The 14,392-nt window shown below is 49.8% G+C and overlaps 1 long non-coding RNA gene across 1 annotated transcript; it reads left to right on the forward strand.

Annotated features, from left to right (window-relative positions):
• Positions 1-3,170: 3,170 nt before the first annotated feature.
• LOC142071900 (uncharacterized) lies at positions 3,171-12,588 on the forward strand. The gene is made up of 2 exons (XR_012668122.1): positions 3,171-3,280; positions 5,919-12,588. It is a non-coding gene; the product is annotated as an uncharacterized LOC142071900 (long non-coding RNA).
• The last annotated feature ends 1,804 nt before the right edge of the window (positions 12,589-14,392 follow it).

Genomic DNA, 14,392 nt, shown 5'->3' on the forward strand with positions numbered 1-14,392 from the left:
GGGGGTCATCAGTTGGAAAAAGGAAGGAGACAGCCCCGGGGGCAGCAATAACATTGCAGGAGGTAGACTGGATGGGGTAGGGGCGGGGGCAGGGGCAGAGGCGAGGTTCTGGGTTTCAGGAGGCAAGCAGCTGGATGGTGGTGCCTCCCGCTCAGGTTCGAGGGTTAAGGGGATGGGGAGGGAGCTCTCAGTGATACCGGGCGCGGGCTCTATGGTGGATTTAGCGGCCACAGCATCAGGAGGTGGATTATCTTCTGTTGGACCCCCGCCTGGGAAGGAAATAGATTGCTCCGCACCAACTGGGGGTGCCCCTGGCGACTCGTGTCCCGGCTGCGTGGCACCGGCTGTCACCTGAGCAGACTCGGTGGTCGTCAGCGGGGTGCCATCAGCGGCCGGGTTGATGGAGAAGTCCAGGGGCTCCTCGGAGGTGGGAGCAGAAGCAGCAGTTAGGGGGAGGGAGCATGGGGAAAAGAGGGGTGGAGTGAGGTCGCCCAGATCGAGGTTTGCTGGGAAAAGGTCGTCCTCCCCCGGGCGACCAGGGTCAGATCTAGAGCCTTGATCTCCTCGAACATGGAGGAGAGGACACTTTCCGCCACCCCGGGGTTTTCCCCGCTGGCACCCGCCATGACGATTGCCTCGGGGTTCACGGGGGCTTCAGGTAGTGTCAGGACAGAAGGGGCTTCCTCGAGGGTCTCGGAGGGGACGGTCTCTCATGGAGGGGAGACACTACCTTCCGGTGCTACCACGTCTTTCCCGGCTGACACTGGTGGATGGGACGCACTCGTGGGCAAGGCAGAAGGCTCAGCATCGGTGCCCCCCTTCCTGGTCTTCCGGGGGACCTCTGCTTCGGGTGGATGAGGCGGAGCTCGAGCCTTCCGCTTGCCTCGCTTCCCCTGGACTAGGGCCCGGTCCTCCATGGCATCATCTGGGGGCTGGTTAGCAGGGGTCGTGTCAGGGGGTAGAGGCGGTGGCTCAGGGACTTGGGGGGGAACGGTGGGGCAGCATAAGGGAGCGAGGATTCTCCCTGGGGCAGGCTCTCTCCCATGCCTGGTGGTATCTGGTATCTAAAGCCCTGGCTGGGATGATTTAACTGGGAATTGGTCCTGCTTCGAGCAGGGGGTTGGACTAGATGACCTTCTGGGGTCCCTTCCAACCCTGATATTTTATGATTCTATGATCTCTGCCACACCCTCCTCCATAGGCCCTGCCAGATTGTCAGCAGCGAGGGCGGGGTTCTCAGGAGGTGCCCCTTGGGCCTGAGTGGGAGAAGTGGTGGTCCGAAGAGGGGGGGGGCGGGTTCAGGTACCGGGTGGCCAAGGGCATTGGCAATGACAGGGCCGATGTCCTGCCTGGTCTCGGGGATCCCAGGTGCCCCTCCTTGCTGGGCTAAAGGACAGTTCCCCCGTGGAGAAGTACACCCGGTAACGGGCCCCCGGTGGGGGACTAGGAAGGACCTCTCGAGCGCCTCTCCGTCACGTGCTGCCGACGGCAGTAGAAGCTGCACTTGCCGGTGGAAAAAAAAGATGTGATGGAGGGTGGGGTCCTTGCAGCCCAACGGGAGAGGGCTGATAACAGAAACAGGTTTCCCCAGGGTGGAAAGGGCAGGTAACAGGGCAGCATTGGGGAGAAAAGGAGGGACAGAGGTCAGGACCAGGTGGACGCCCAGGTCCTCTAGCGGCTCTAGGGGGACAAACACCCCACCCCCCTGCCAGGCCCCTCTCCACTGCTTTCTGGGAGGCAGCGTCTGATGCTAAGAAGAAGACGACCTTCCCATACATTTTGGAGGCCGCCACAATGGCCGAGGGCCCCACCATCCTTGCCAACGCCCCCACGTAGGTCTCCATGTGGGGCGAGGCAGGCACCAGGAGGCATTGGACTCCATGCTTCCTTGTCATGGTGGGAAAGGGGCCCCGGCCGCTATTGATGGTGGTGGAGGCGATGGGCAGGAGAGATGACGAGGCGGGAGACGGGGGGCTGCCACCGCCTGGGCATACATCCTGGAGGCTGAGGGAGGGACACCCGCAGAGCTGGTGGAGGAGGCAGCAGGGAAGGACGCCGAGGTCGGTGGCGGGGCCGCAGCAGTGGGGGTAGCCCCTGGCATGGAGAGCCTGGTGGTTTTAGCGGGGCCCTTCCCCTTCTTTTTGCATTGGCCTTTCCCGTCGGTCTGGGGAGGCGATGGGCATGGCAGCGGCGGAGGTCATCCCGGTGCCCTCCATTGCCGATGCCCCAGCAGGGGCGGTGGCAGGTGGTTAACAGGAGTTGGAGTCAGGTAAAAAGGGACAAGCTGTGAGGTGGACCATTCAGGGCGGGGGGGCACATGAACCACCGTACGCTTGTACAGAGAGTCCTGTTTGGTTGGCCGGTGCTTCTGGCCCACACGGTGGAATCAGGGTGAGCAGCTGAGTCCAGAGGCAGATGTTAAACAGCCAGAAAAGACGGTAGAGGGGGGCAGTGGTGAAGATAGTAGTGTGGGGGTTGGGAGGACACAGATGGATCAAGGGGCAGCTCCGTGCCACACCCCCTGTTCCCTACAAACACAGTCAAGACACAGTCAAGGCCTCCCCCCACACGAGAGCACAGTTCGAAGGTTACTCAGTCTTAAGGCCCCCTCCACAGCAATTTGTAAATTCCCCGGGTGGTGTTCCTCCAGTAGACGGCTTTTTTCCTTTCTTTCCCAGGCTTTCTTTGTAGCTGTAGCATTCCAGGGATGCCGGAATAGATTATAAGAGTCTCTCTCGGCTGGATACGGGTCCATGAAAAAACAGCAAGCGGCTGGGTCTAGGGGCTGGGTCCCTCCACTCCCTCCCTCCGGGGAGAGGGCCAGCAGACCCCCCACTCTCAGGGGGCCTCAGCTGGAGCGGCAGCAACGTCCAAGGGCGGGCGGGGCGACAGCCTGCCGGCAGCTGACCAGCACTCAAGCAACAGCAGAAAAACAAACAAAAAAAATAGTGGGGAGGAGGGGGGAGAACATCTAGTGTGGTCAGGGGGGGAGCTGAAAGCAGGGGCAAAAAGCAAGGAAAGCCCAGACCAGGGGGCAGCAGGAGAGCATGAGAAGGGAGCCTTATTCGCTGTAGAGGGAAGAAAGTTTGCTATAAAATAATTAAAGCACCTGAAGCCAATTAAAGCACCTGAAGCCAGTCACCTGATTAACCCCCCCGCCCCCTTCAATCAGACAAGGGAAGGAGTTGAAGCAGAGTGGATTGGTGTTGGAGCAGTTTGGAGGGAAGTAGAGGAGAGCTTGGAGAAGTGCTGCGGTGGGCTAAGAAGACCAAGACCCTAGGTAAAGGGACACCTGGTTTGTGCAGAGGGAGGGCAGGAAGCCCCACAAACTGAAGGGCAGGAGAGGGAAGGAACCGCTAGTTCAAACAGTTTACTGCTATCCCTAGGGCCGCTGGGCTGGGACCCGGAGTAGAGGGTGGGCCCGAGTCCCTCCCTCTCCATTCCCCTCCTCTAGGACACTAGTGGGGCAGTTAATACCCCAGTTCAGGGGTGAGAAACGGTGCCCTGAACCCTCCCCAAGAAGAGAAAGCGTGAGACTCATCAAAGTAGTGCCAGCAATTTGCCACAATACCTAAACAAAGTATCACTAAAAAGGGGTTTAGGATTATACTTGTGTATTCATTAACTGGGATTGCCATAATCTTTGGTTTAAATTTTCATCTTTATCTTAATGTTCTTTCCACATTGCTCCAGTAGAGTAATACCAAACTCTTTATTCTTCAGACTCAAAACCATAACAGACTCATTAGGCTTGGCCTCCTAGTGCTAAGCTTTATTTCTGTCCTTCCCAACAGAGGATAGCCCCTTCCTGAGCTGATATATGGCTGAGGAATTGTTTTGAAGACCTAAAGAGAAAGGTGCCTGGCTTGGGAAACTTGCCTGGCTTGCCCCATAGAAACTCTAATTCTTCAAGATTTTGTCAGTGCAGGTCACTGCCTCATGCATGTAAGATTGCTGTTAAAAAAACCCAGTGTCTGTCAGGACCACACATGGAACCTGTGCCTGCTTGTGCTCCCCTCAGAGGGCATAAAAGGTGGAGTGATCATGACCCTCCCCCAGTTCCCTCACAATTCAAAGCCCTTAGCAACTAAGTTGGATCAGGGAATATACACTGACTACAACATCTCAAAAAGAACAAAGTACTTGTGGCACCTTAGAAACTAACAAATTTATTTGAGCATAAGCTTTCGTGGGCTACAGCCCACTTCATCGGATGCATGCAGTGGAAAATACAGTAGGATGATTTTATATACACAGAGAACATGAAACAATGGGTGTTACCATACACACTATAATTAGAGTGATCAGTTAAGGTGAGCTATTACCAGCAGGAGGTGGTGAGGGGGACCCTTTTGTAGTGATGATCAAGATGGGCTATTTCCAGCGGTTGACAAGAACGTGTGAGGAACAGTAGGGGGAAAAAATAAACATGGGGAAATAGTTTTACTTTGTGTAACGACACATCAACTCCCAGTCTTTATTTAGTCATCAAGCCTAATTTAATGGTGTTCAGTTTGCAAATTAATTCCAATTCAGCAGTCTCTCCTTGGAGTCTGTTTTTGACTTTTTTGTTGTAATATTGCGACTTTTAGGTCTGTAATCGAGTGACCAGAGAGATTGAAGTGTTCTCCGACTGGTTTTTGAATGTTATATTTCTTGACGTCTGATTTGTGTCCATTTATTCTTTTACATACAGACTGTCCAGCTTGGCCAATGTACAGGCAGAGAGGCATTGCTGGCACATGATGGCATATATCACATTGGTAGATGTGCAGGTGAACGAGCCTCTGCCGTCACCTTCAGCCCCCAACTAAAACCTCCAGCGAATCATCAAGGATCTACAACCTATCCTGAAGGACGACCCATCACTTGTGAGACAGGCCAGTCCTTGCTTACAGACAGCCCCCTAACCTGAAGCAAATACTCACCAGCAACCACACAACAAAAACACTAATCCAGGAACCTATCCTTGCAACAAAGCCCGGTGCCAGCTGTGTCCACATATCTATTCAGGGGACACCATCATAGGGCCTAAACACATCAGCCACACTATCAGAAGCTCGTTCACCTGCACATCTACCAATGTGATATTGGCACATTCCTGAAGAAGGTGGAGGATGTTGCTTTAGCTTTGGTGGAGTGAGCCTGTATGTTAAGCGGTAATTTCATGAAATATAATGTGATGGTCATTTTTTATATCCTTTAAGGAGATAAACATTTAGCACACCTACCTATGGCTATCAATTGATGGGGCAACAGTCTGAAAGGTTTGATCCTGTCAATCTAACATATGCAATTTCTTTTCTCCCAGGGCAGAGTATTGCTTCGGGAAGAAGACAGGGAGGTTGACTGACCTATTTAAATGAAAATCTGAGGCCACTTTAGAAATAAACTTTAGGTGAGGCTGCAGCTTCACCGTGTGCCTATGGAATATCATATAGAGAAGTTTGTCCATAAGCACGTGAAGCTCATGTAGTCTGCTGGCCACAGTGATAGCAAGAAGAAAGTCTTCAGAGTGAGGAACATTCTGAGAGAGGTTCAAATGGATTCTCCATCAGTCTCAGGAAGACTATATTGAGAACCTTGAAAGTAGGAAGGTGTCCTCTTTGTTGGGGTTGATACTTGTAGGACTTTCTGTAGGGAGCCAGGGTGAAAATTCTCAGGTATCGCAGAGTGGTCATGAAGGGAATGGAGTTCTCTCTCTGTCCTCTGGTTGAAGAATCCATTTCCTTGAAAGAATTGTAGTCTGTATTACATGTGGTAGGCCAAATAACTTGAGCCAGGTAACTTGTCTCATAGTGACGTCTGTGGCCATGGACCTTACAGCTGTACCAGAGGTGTTCATGGCCACCTGCAGTGATATTCTAGCTATTAACTGCCTCTACTTCATCTTTCATTTCATCTCTGCCATTCTGCAGGATTTTTCAAAGGAAGAGAGATATTTATTTCCCATGGACGATATTTCTACTTGGCAAACAATGCCTGGTAGCTTGCAACCAGAAGCTGACGAATATGCCTTTCACCCAGACATGCCTAGTTTCTTGGAATCTTTCTCCTGAGAAGTGCCTTTAGTGGACTTTGATTTTTCTTGAACTAAGATGACCAAAGACCATGAGTGTGGGCAGTCATTTGAAAAAAGCACTGCTCGAAGATGTCTTGGGCACCTGCAACTTTTCTCCATGTACTTGGAGGTGGAGGGTGAAGAGTGTCTGGAGTCTGCCACAGCCCTTTAGCTGATTCCAGGAACCCTTAATTAATAGGGACGCCAATTCTGGCCAGTGTCATTACACACAGGCAATCAAAAAGCTTGCAAATCTTTTCTAGTTGCAATGTCCAGGGTCTCTGCATTTTGGGACAAAAGGTCCTGGAACACTTTACAATCACCTATTTTCAAGGCAAGTACTAGTGTTACTGCCTCATCTGGTGGATGAAGAGAATTTCTTAGGTGAAACTCCCTTATCTCTTTTGCAGATATTTTTTTTAAACCACTTCTTACTTTGTCCCTCTCCCTTTCAGGACTACAGAGGAGTTAGCATGCCTTAGTTCCAGTGTCAAATAAAATGACAATGCCTTAATGGTACAGAGCTGTGTAACAAAAGGGGAGGCCCACATCCTACCCTTTCCCTCCCCTGCAGGATACAAGTAACTTCCAGTATCCTGAAGGTGGGGGAGAAAATAGGCCTCCAGGCTTCTAATGTGCATGATTTTCTCTTCCCTTTCCTCTTCTCAGCCCAGTCCACAAATCCAGGATACACAGGATTTCTGCCCCTCTACCCGCACCCCACACTTTTTGCCATCTGCAAATCAACCCTTTTTGTGATTACAGCAGCTAGCTATGGAGTCAGTAACCACATACCTTCTTAACAAATAACAGGGCCATGATACTTGAGCTGTATAGGACTCTACATTGTAGTGTTGGGAACACTGGGGCATGGCCACTAGGTAACTCGAGGGGATGGAAGACCACGAGTGTCGATGAAGCCCCCTCGCACTAGGCCCCGGTGTCCTTGGCCCCCCCTCCTCCTGCCTGGAGGCACTCGCAGCAGCTCTGCGTGCTAGGCCCAAGTGTCCTTGGCCCCCCCGCCTGGAGGCACACACAGCAGTTATGCTGAGAATCTGCGACAGTATGTTGCAGAGTCAGACTGCCTGAAACTAAGCAAGGCCAAACAGGGGAGATATGGAAGAACAATGCTGAATAAAGCAGCTTTATGTATAGTTTAACAAATGATACAGAGAATCAGGGAACTAGCTGGGAACTGGATTGGCTGGCTATATGGATACTTGGAGCAGCTTGCTATTGGATAAGTATGCTGGGGAAAAGGATGTATAAAAGCCTGTGTAACTTCCTGCTCTATTGTACAGGATTTGAGATTCAAATCTCCCTGTACCTTTTTGAAGCTTCAAATAAACTTTTCTGCTTCTCCACCCCGTTGTGATTATTGGGTGTAGCACACCGGGTAACGAACCAACTCAAGCTGTTGTTCAGCCTCTCGGCACTGGGTGCCGGCAACAGCTTTTGGCGTCCCTGGGTGGGCGACGAGGCTGCAATTTAGCCTTGCCCGGACCCCTCCTGGAGGTCGAGGATTGCGGCGAGAACCGACGCCCAGCGCGCACCGGTGAGTTCATCGGGGGCCTCGGAGGAGACGCGATTTGATCGACCCCGGAGGGCACAACGGTGCAACGCACTCATATAGTGGAGAAGCTGTTGTGGACGGCGGTGAAGAACCGGTCCCTTAGACATGGGGGAGGAGCAGCTGCAGGCCACGGTGAAGAACCGGTCCCTTGGATAAGGTATGAACCTTTTAAAATCCGGATTGTATGCTCTGTTGGAACCTGGGGACGCCCAGAGTTACCCTGTAGGTATGGGACAGGGACAGAGCTCAGAGGTTAGGGCATGGTGTACGCCCCTAGAGTGCATTCTAGCAAACTGGAAGGTATTTGGTGCGGATCCGATGACTAAGAGCCAATTAAAACGATTCTGTACAGTTGACTGGCCTCAATATCAACTAGAGGACCAGGAGTGGTGGCCACCAGGAGGGTCAATTAATTACAACACGATCCTCCAATTAGTTTTGTTTTGTCAGTGAATGGGTAAATGGAATGAATATTTGTATGCACAAGTGTTTATGGCTTTAAGAAATAGAAAAGAGCTGTAATTCTGCAAAGTTGTAATCTGACTCCGACTGGTTCGGTAGCAGCTAATGTTAGTCCCCAGACCCCCACCCCCACTGTAATGGCAGAGCCGGTGTCCCCTTCGGCCCCTACACCCACACCTTGTAAGTCCCCAGTGGTTGGCCTATACCCCTTAATCACCGAAACTAAAGTCGCCCGGTCTGGATCAGACAGGCGTCCTGCCACAACTATGCAGGTTTATACTCATGTGCCCTTTAATCCTGTGGATTTGGCTGCTTTCAAAGCACAGGCAGGAGAGTTTTCCACCAACCCAAGCAGGTTTATTTCAGTCTTTGAGGGGTGCCTCAGTAGTCACAAGCCGATTGAGAGGACTGTAATATCCTCCTGAGAACCCTGTTGTCTGAGGTGGAGAGGGATCAGGTTACAGCTAAGGCAAGGGGAGCGTCAGCTTTCAAGCGAAAGAAAGGAAGCTATCTGTCAAGTTTCTACCCCAAGTAACCGTAAGCGGCTCAGGGCATTTCTGGGTATGGCAGGCTTTTGCAGGATATGGATCCCAGAGTTTGGACTGTGGGCTAAACCCCTGTACGACTGTGTAAAAGGAGCAGATCATGACCCCTTCTATTGGACCCCAGAGGCTGACAGGGCATTTAAAATTCTGAAAAGAAAATTGATGGAAGCCCCGGCTCTGGGCTTGCCAGATCTCTCTAAGCCGTTTCAGTTGTATGTACATGAACGAAGGGGGGTGGCCCTAGGAGTGCTCACACCGCTGTTAGGAGCATGGAAGCGTCCTGTGGCTTATTTTTCTAAGCAATTGGATCAGGTTGCAAAGGGTTGGCCAGCATGTTTACGGGCGGTCACAGCTACTGCCCTATTGCTTGAGGAAGCCAAGAAGCTAACATTGGGAGGGGTTATGCAAATCTATACTCCCCATATGGTCCGAGCCTTATTGGATGCAAAGGGAGGATCAAGATGTGGCCAGAGGTAACGCCCGGGCAGATAGAGAGGCTAAGCATGCTGCCACCCTGCCATCCCCTCAGGCTGAGAACGCCCATATGCATGCCCTTATCCCATCAGTAGGGGAGCTTCCAACCCCTCAGTACTCTGGGGAGGAGAGACAGCTAACTGACAAACTCTGTCTCCGGGAAAAGGAGGGATGGCTCCATTCCCCAGAAGGGAAGGTCTTCTTACCAAAGGGCCTAATCCGGCCAGTGCTGCAGAAACAACATCAAACCACTCATGCTGGCAGGGAAACACTTATCCAGCTAATGGGAAAATACTTTATCACTTCCGGACTCCGACCCCTGGCTGCCCAGGTACAAGCGGACTGCTTAGTCTGCCAAAAGAATAACCCCCGACCGGGACATCCTGTGCCACCAGCTGCCCTAGAACCACTCCGGGCCCCAGACAAGTGTGGCAAATAGATTTTACTGAGTTTCCCCGGACCCAAGGGTTCAAATATCTCCTTGTTATAGTGGATCGGTTCAGCGGATGGCCAGAAGCCTTCCCATGCCGTAACTGCACTGCCAGGACAGTGGCCCTCAAGGTTGTTAAGGAGCTCATTCCTCGCTTTGGACTCCCCCTGTGGATGGAATCTGACAATGGGACACACTTCACGTCAAAAATCATTCAAAGCATCTCACATGCCTTACAGATCCCCTGGAATCTCCATACGCCCTGGAGACCGCAAGCCAGTGGGGTAGTGGAGAGTACCAATCAGACCCTTAAACGGCATCTCTCAAAAGTGTGCCAAGAAGCCTCACTGCGATGGCCTGATGCTTTGCCCCTCATCCTACTCCGTATCCGCGTTCTCCCAAAGGGTAGATTAGGGCTCAGTCCCTTTGAAATTATGTTTGGAAGGGCATGGCCCATGAATGGCACCCCGGTTCTGTCAGGGGAATGGGAGTTGGGTAATGTTTTTTTGTCACAGTATATGTGTTCCCTGTCTGCTGTTCTCTTGTCTCTTCACAGGTATACCAAGGATTCTCAGCCTCTCCCCTTGGACTCTCCCGTTCACTCCTTACAGCCCGGTGACTCTGTGCTTGTTCGCACCTGGAAAGACGAGCCTCTCCAGGAAAAGTGGAAAGGACCCTATACCGTCCTGCTGACCTCCCATACAGCGGCAAAGATCGAGGGACACAAGAACTGGATCCATCACTCTCGTCTGAAGGCAGTAACCGCCCCCTCGTCAGCAGAACAGTGGACCGTCCAACCTGCTGACTCCTCATCTAGTGACGATCTCGGGCTAAAGCTACTGTTTAAAAGACACAAATAGCGGGCACCTTAATGCTAAAATGGGCCCACCCAGGTATTGGAGACTTTGGGTTGGGAAGACTCTGGTAATAATTAATTGGGTAACATTGTTATTCTTTGTATTGGTATTTCCAAACTGTGCATATCGGGAGCATAACTCCTTTGTTTTGCTTGCGCACCATGTTGCTAATTTAACAAACCAGACTGATTGCTGGGTATGTGCTCCAACTCCACTATCCCCCAAGACGGGAATGCCCCTTGACATGCTGCCCTTGACCCTAGCAGAATTAGCCACCACCAAAGAGCAGGAAAGAACGAACTCACCGTTCTGGAACAAGACCTCTTTACAGCAAGCCACCTATCAGGACCAGGAGTATTCAGTTGCAGTACTCACTGAGGGAGTGTTATGTTTTACCCGAAACCAATCTGATCCCTATGGGCATCCTGTGGGAAAGAGCTCCTGTGTTATTACACAGTGGGCTGATGGGTATTGGATAAAAACCAACAGGGGAGGCCAACAGTGTGGGTGTAATGGTTCCTCCCCTTTTAGGGAAACACTTACAAATAATCTTACATTTCCAAACCCCTTTTTTTGTGGTAACTTGCCGTCCAGTTAATATCTCCAATGTAGCAAGCCAATGGTGGGTTTGTAGTGGTCCCTATGGCGAGTGTAATTTGAACGGGACAATTAGAAATGCCCCCACTTGTACCCAATCAGGAGGATGGGATGCCCCCCTAGGGGCATATGACCTGTTTGGAAAAGCAGCCTTAAATATCCCAGGAATCCCCTTAAGAAACAGTCCTTACTGGGCCCTACAGGGTCACTATTTTGTATGTGGCCGAAAGGCTTACAAGGTGCTGCCAGCCAACTGGACAGGTAGCTGTTATATAGCTCATGGAGTTCCTCATCTTTCCATAACTGCCACACTGCCCAAAGGAAAGATTAGAAATGCCCGAGACACCTCTGTTGAGTCACGAGAAAAGACCCTGCGGCGACTGACTAAGGCATTGGAGGACAATATGAAGAATCCCCTCACAACTGAGAAGCTGGTAGGGTGCTCTGTACTGGGAATAGCGCCACTGTTTACCGGGCCAGCCCTGGCATGCATAGGCCGCTATACTGTAAGGCTGCAGATGGTACTTGAGAAAGTGGCCTTAGAGTTAGAGGACTCGGTTAGTGATTTAGGGTCAGCAGTAAAAACATTAAATAAAGAGGTACAGCAGCTCAGGACGTTTTCCCTCCAAAACAGGCTGGCTTTGGACTATCTCTTGGCATCCCAAGGAGGGGTGTGTGCCCTCATCGGGCCCCGATGTTGTGTATATGTAAATGATAGCAGTTATGAGATCTATGAAAAGGTGGTACAGGCTGAGGCCCATGCCCGAGCCGGAGCACAGGTTGCCTATACTGTCCCCGAGAGCGATTGGTTGCAAACCTTGTTTTCAGGCTGGGGTTTGTCGTCTTGGCTTGGTGGTTTATTTAGCCTGCTATTGAAATTTCTCTTTCCTGTATTGCTTGTATTACTGGTATTATGCTGTGCAGTATCATGTGTTAGGGCCCTTTTGCAAAAGTTAATAAGTCAGTCTCTTCAGGGCTATCACAAAGTGCTTATGCAAAGTCCTATTGTAAAGAAATAAGTAGCCCAAGTGAGAAAACTCAGAGCCAAGGTTGTTGAGTGTTCTCAAAGGGGGGAGTTGTTGGGAACACTGGGGCATGGCCACTAGGTAACTCAAGGGGATGGAAGACCACGAGTGTCGATGAAGCCCCCTCGCACTAGGCCCCGGTGTCCTTGGCCCCCCCTCCTCCTGCCTGGAGGCACTCGCAGCAGCTCTGCGTGCTAGGCCCAAGTGTCCTTGGCCCCCCCGCCTGGAGGCACACACAGCAGTTATGCTGAGAATCTGCGACAGTATGTTGCAGAGTCAGACTGCCTGAAACTAAGCAAGGCCAAACAGGGGAGATATGGAAGAACAATGCTGAATAAAGCAGCTTTATGTATAGTTTAACAAATGATACAGAGAATCAGGGAACTAGCTGGGAACTGGATTGGCTGGCTATATGGATACTTGGAGCAGCTTGCTATTGGATAAGTATGCTGGGGAAAAGGATGTATAAAAGCCTGTGTAACTTCCTGCTCTATTGTACAGGATTTGAGATTCAAATCTCCCTGTACCTTTTTGAAGCTTCAAATAAACTTTTCTGCTTCTCCACCCCGTTGTGATTATTGGGTGTAGCACACCGGGTAACGAACCAACTCAAGCTGTTGTTCAGCCTCTCGGCACTGGGTGCCGGCAACAGTAGGGCAATTGATCATTAACATGCTAACATAATATAAGGCTAGAAACTGATTTTGAGTTAACTAATCCTAATATACATTGTGAAAATGGAGAGGAAGGGCTGAAGAGTACTAAACACCATTACAAATATTTTATAAACATTGTAACCAAACGTTGTTCAACATTTTAATTGAAAAGAGACATCTGTTTTATAAAAGGCCCACTTTGACATTTCGCAGATAAGTGGGAAGTAAAAGGTACTTGTTACTTGTTAGTGAGCTGAAAGTGCAGCTTCTTTAGTGCCTGTACATTTTAATAACAAATCTGTTCCAGGATTTAATTAATGCTTTTCCAAAATTCAGCTAATTTAAAATTAGGGACTCTGAATTAAATGTGACATACTAGTCAAGTGCTAAAGTCTCTTTTTTATCAGCACCATCCTTTATTATTTAGAGAATTATGAGATTTGTCAGGAAAGTCTAATTTTCATTCAAAAAAAATTCCTCAAATATCTATAAAAGATGACAAGAAAAGTACACTTCAGTCTATTCAAATACTCAAAAGATCAGCTTGTGCAAAATATCATGTGGGAAAATCATATATTCTTTCCATTCAGTCTGAAAGTCAGGAAAGAGGCTGAATGGATTCATACTGCTTATTCTTTCTATGTTTTAGGAAAGAAATTTAGAAAAAAATCCATTGTCATGGGATTAAGATCAAATCACAATCACTATTTTCAGAGGAACTAGTAGTAAAGAAATACAAGGAAACAAATTCACCACTTTTTAAGCGAAGTGCTAGATTAGTAGTTCATATTCACAAGTGTCAAATCTATTTATGGTACTTATGTGGCTCCCATCACCACATATCTGGGCATTTTTCAAATATTTATGGATATATCCCTGAAGCAGCTCTGAGTATGGAAATATTATCTCCATTTCTCATAAGTGGATTTGTGCAAGATCATACAGGAAATCTGGGGTGGAGCTAGAAACCCAGATTTTCTGATTCCTATTCAACTATGTTAACTACAAGGCAATCCTTCCTTCCAGATCAGTATACAGATTTCAAAATGGTGGCTATACTTACTGAAGCAGTTAGAGGAGGACAGCAGACAAGAAACTTCAGTGTCTGACTGGGGAGGAGGAGGGAGTTGTAGGAGAGGAAGGGGTAGGGAAAGTGAGTCAATGGGAGAGGAAAGATCATGTACTATTTTGTCAATTTTCTCTTGCAAGAAGTCTGAGATCTTGTGTAGAGAGAATAGTGAAGGCAGATGGAGGGGAGGAGTTTCAGGAGTGAATTAAAGGTAGTCCAAAGGCACCTGGGTTTTCAGGCATGGGATTCAATTAAATGGGAGTGTTTAGCTACAAAGATGGCAGAACCTAGGAGAAGAGAATAAATTTGTAGTGGTGGAAGTCAGCCTGGTCACAGTATTTCCACCAGAGAGACTCTGCAGCCTGAGGACAGGAGCAGAGGAAAAGGAGGCTGGGGTGAGCCAAAGCTGGGAGTTGGCAGGGCTGACCTTGTGATGGGACAGAGGAGCAAAAGAGTTAAGGCAGGAGGGGAGCAAAGCATGGAGAGATTGTCACAAATATCAGGCTAACTGCATCTCTGACCCCCTCAGACAGGGTCTTGGGCTACAGTTACCTGGGCCTAACTGTGATTACCGCAGTAGGCCCAACTTGGGTTCAGTACCTGCAGTTCTGCTCCTTAGCAGCTATGACCAACAGCATCCATT

Source organism: Caretta caretta, chromosome 4, assembly GCF_965140235.1.
Source record: "Caretta caretta isolate rCarCar2 chromosome 4, rCarCar1.hap1, whole genome shotgun sequence".
Taxonomy (NCBI): Eukaryota; Metazoa; Chordata; order Testudines; family Cheloniidae; genus Caretta; species Caretta caretta.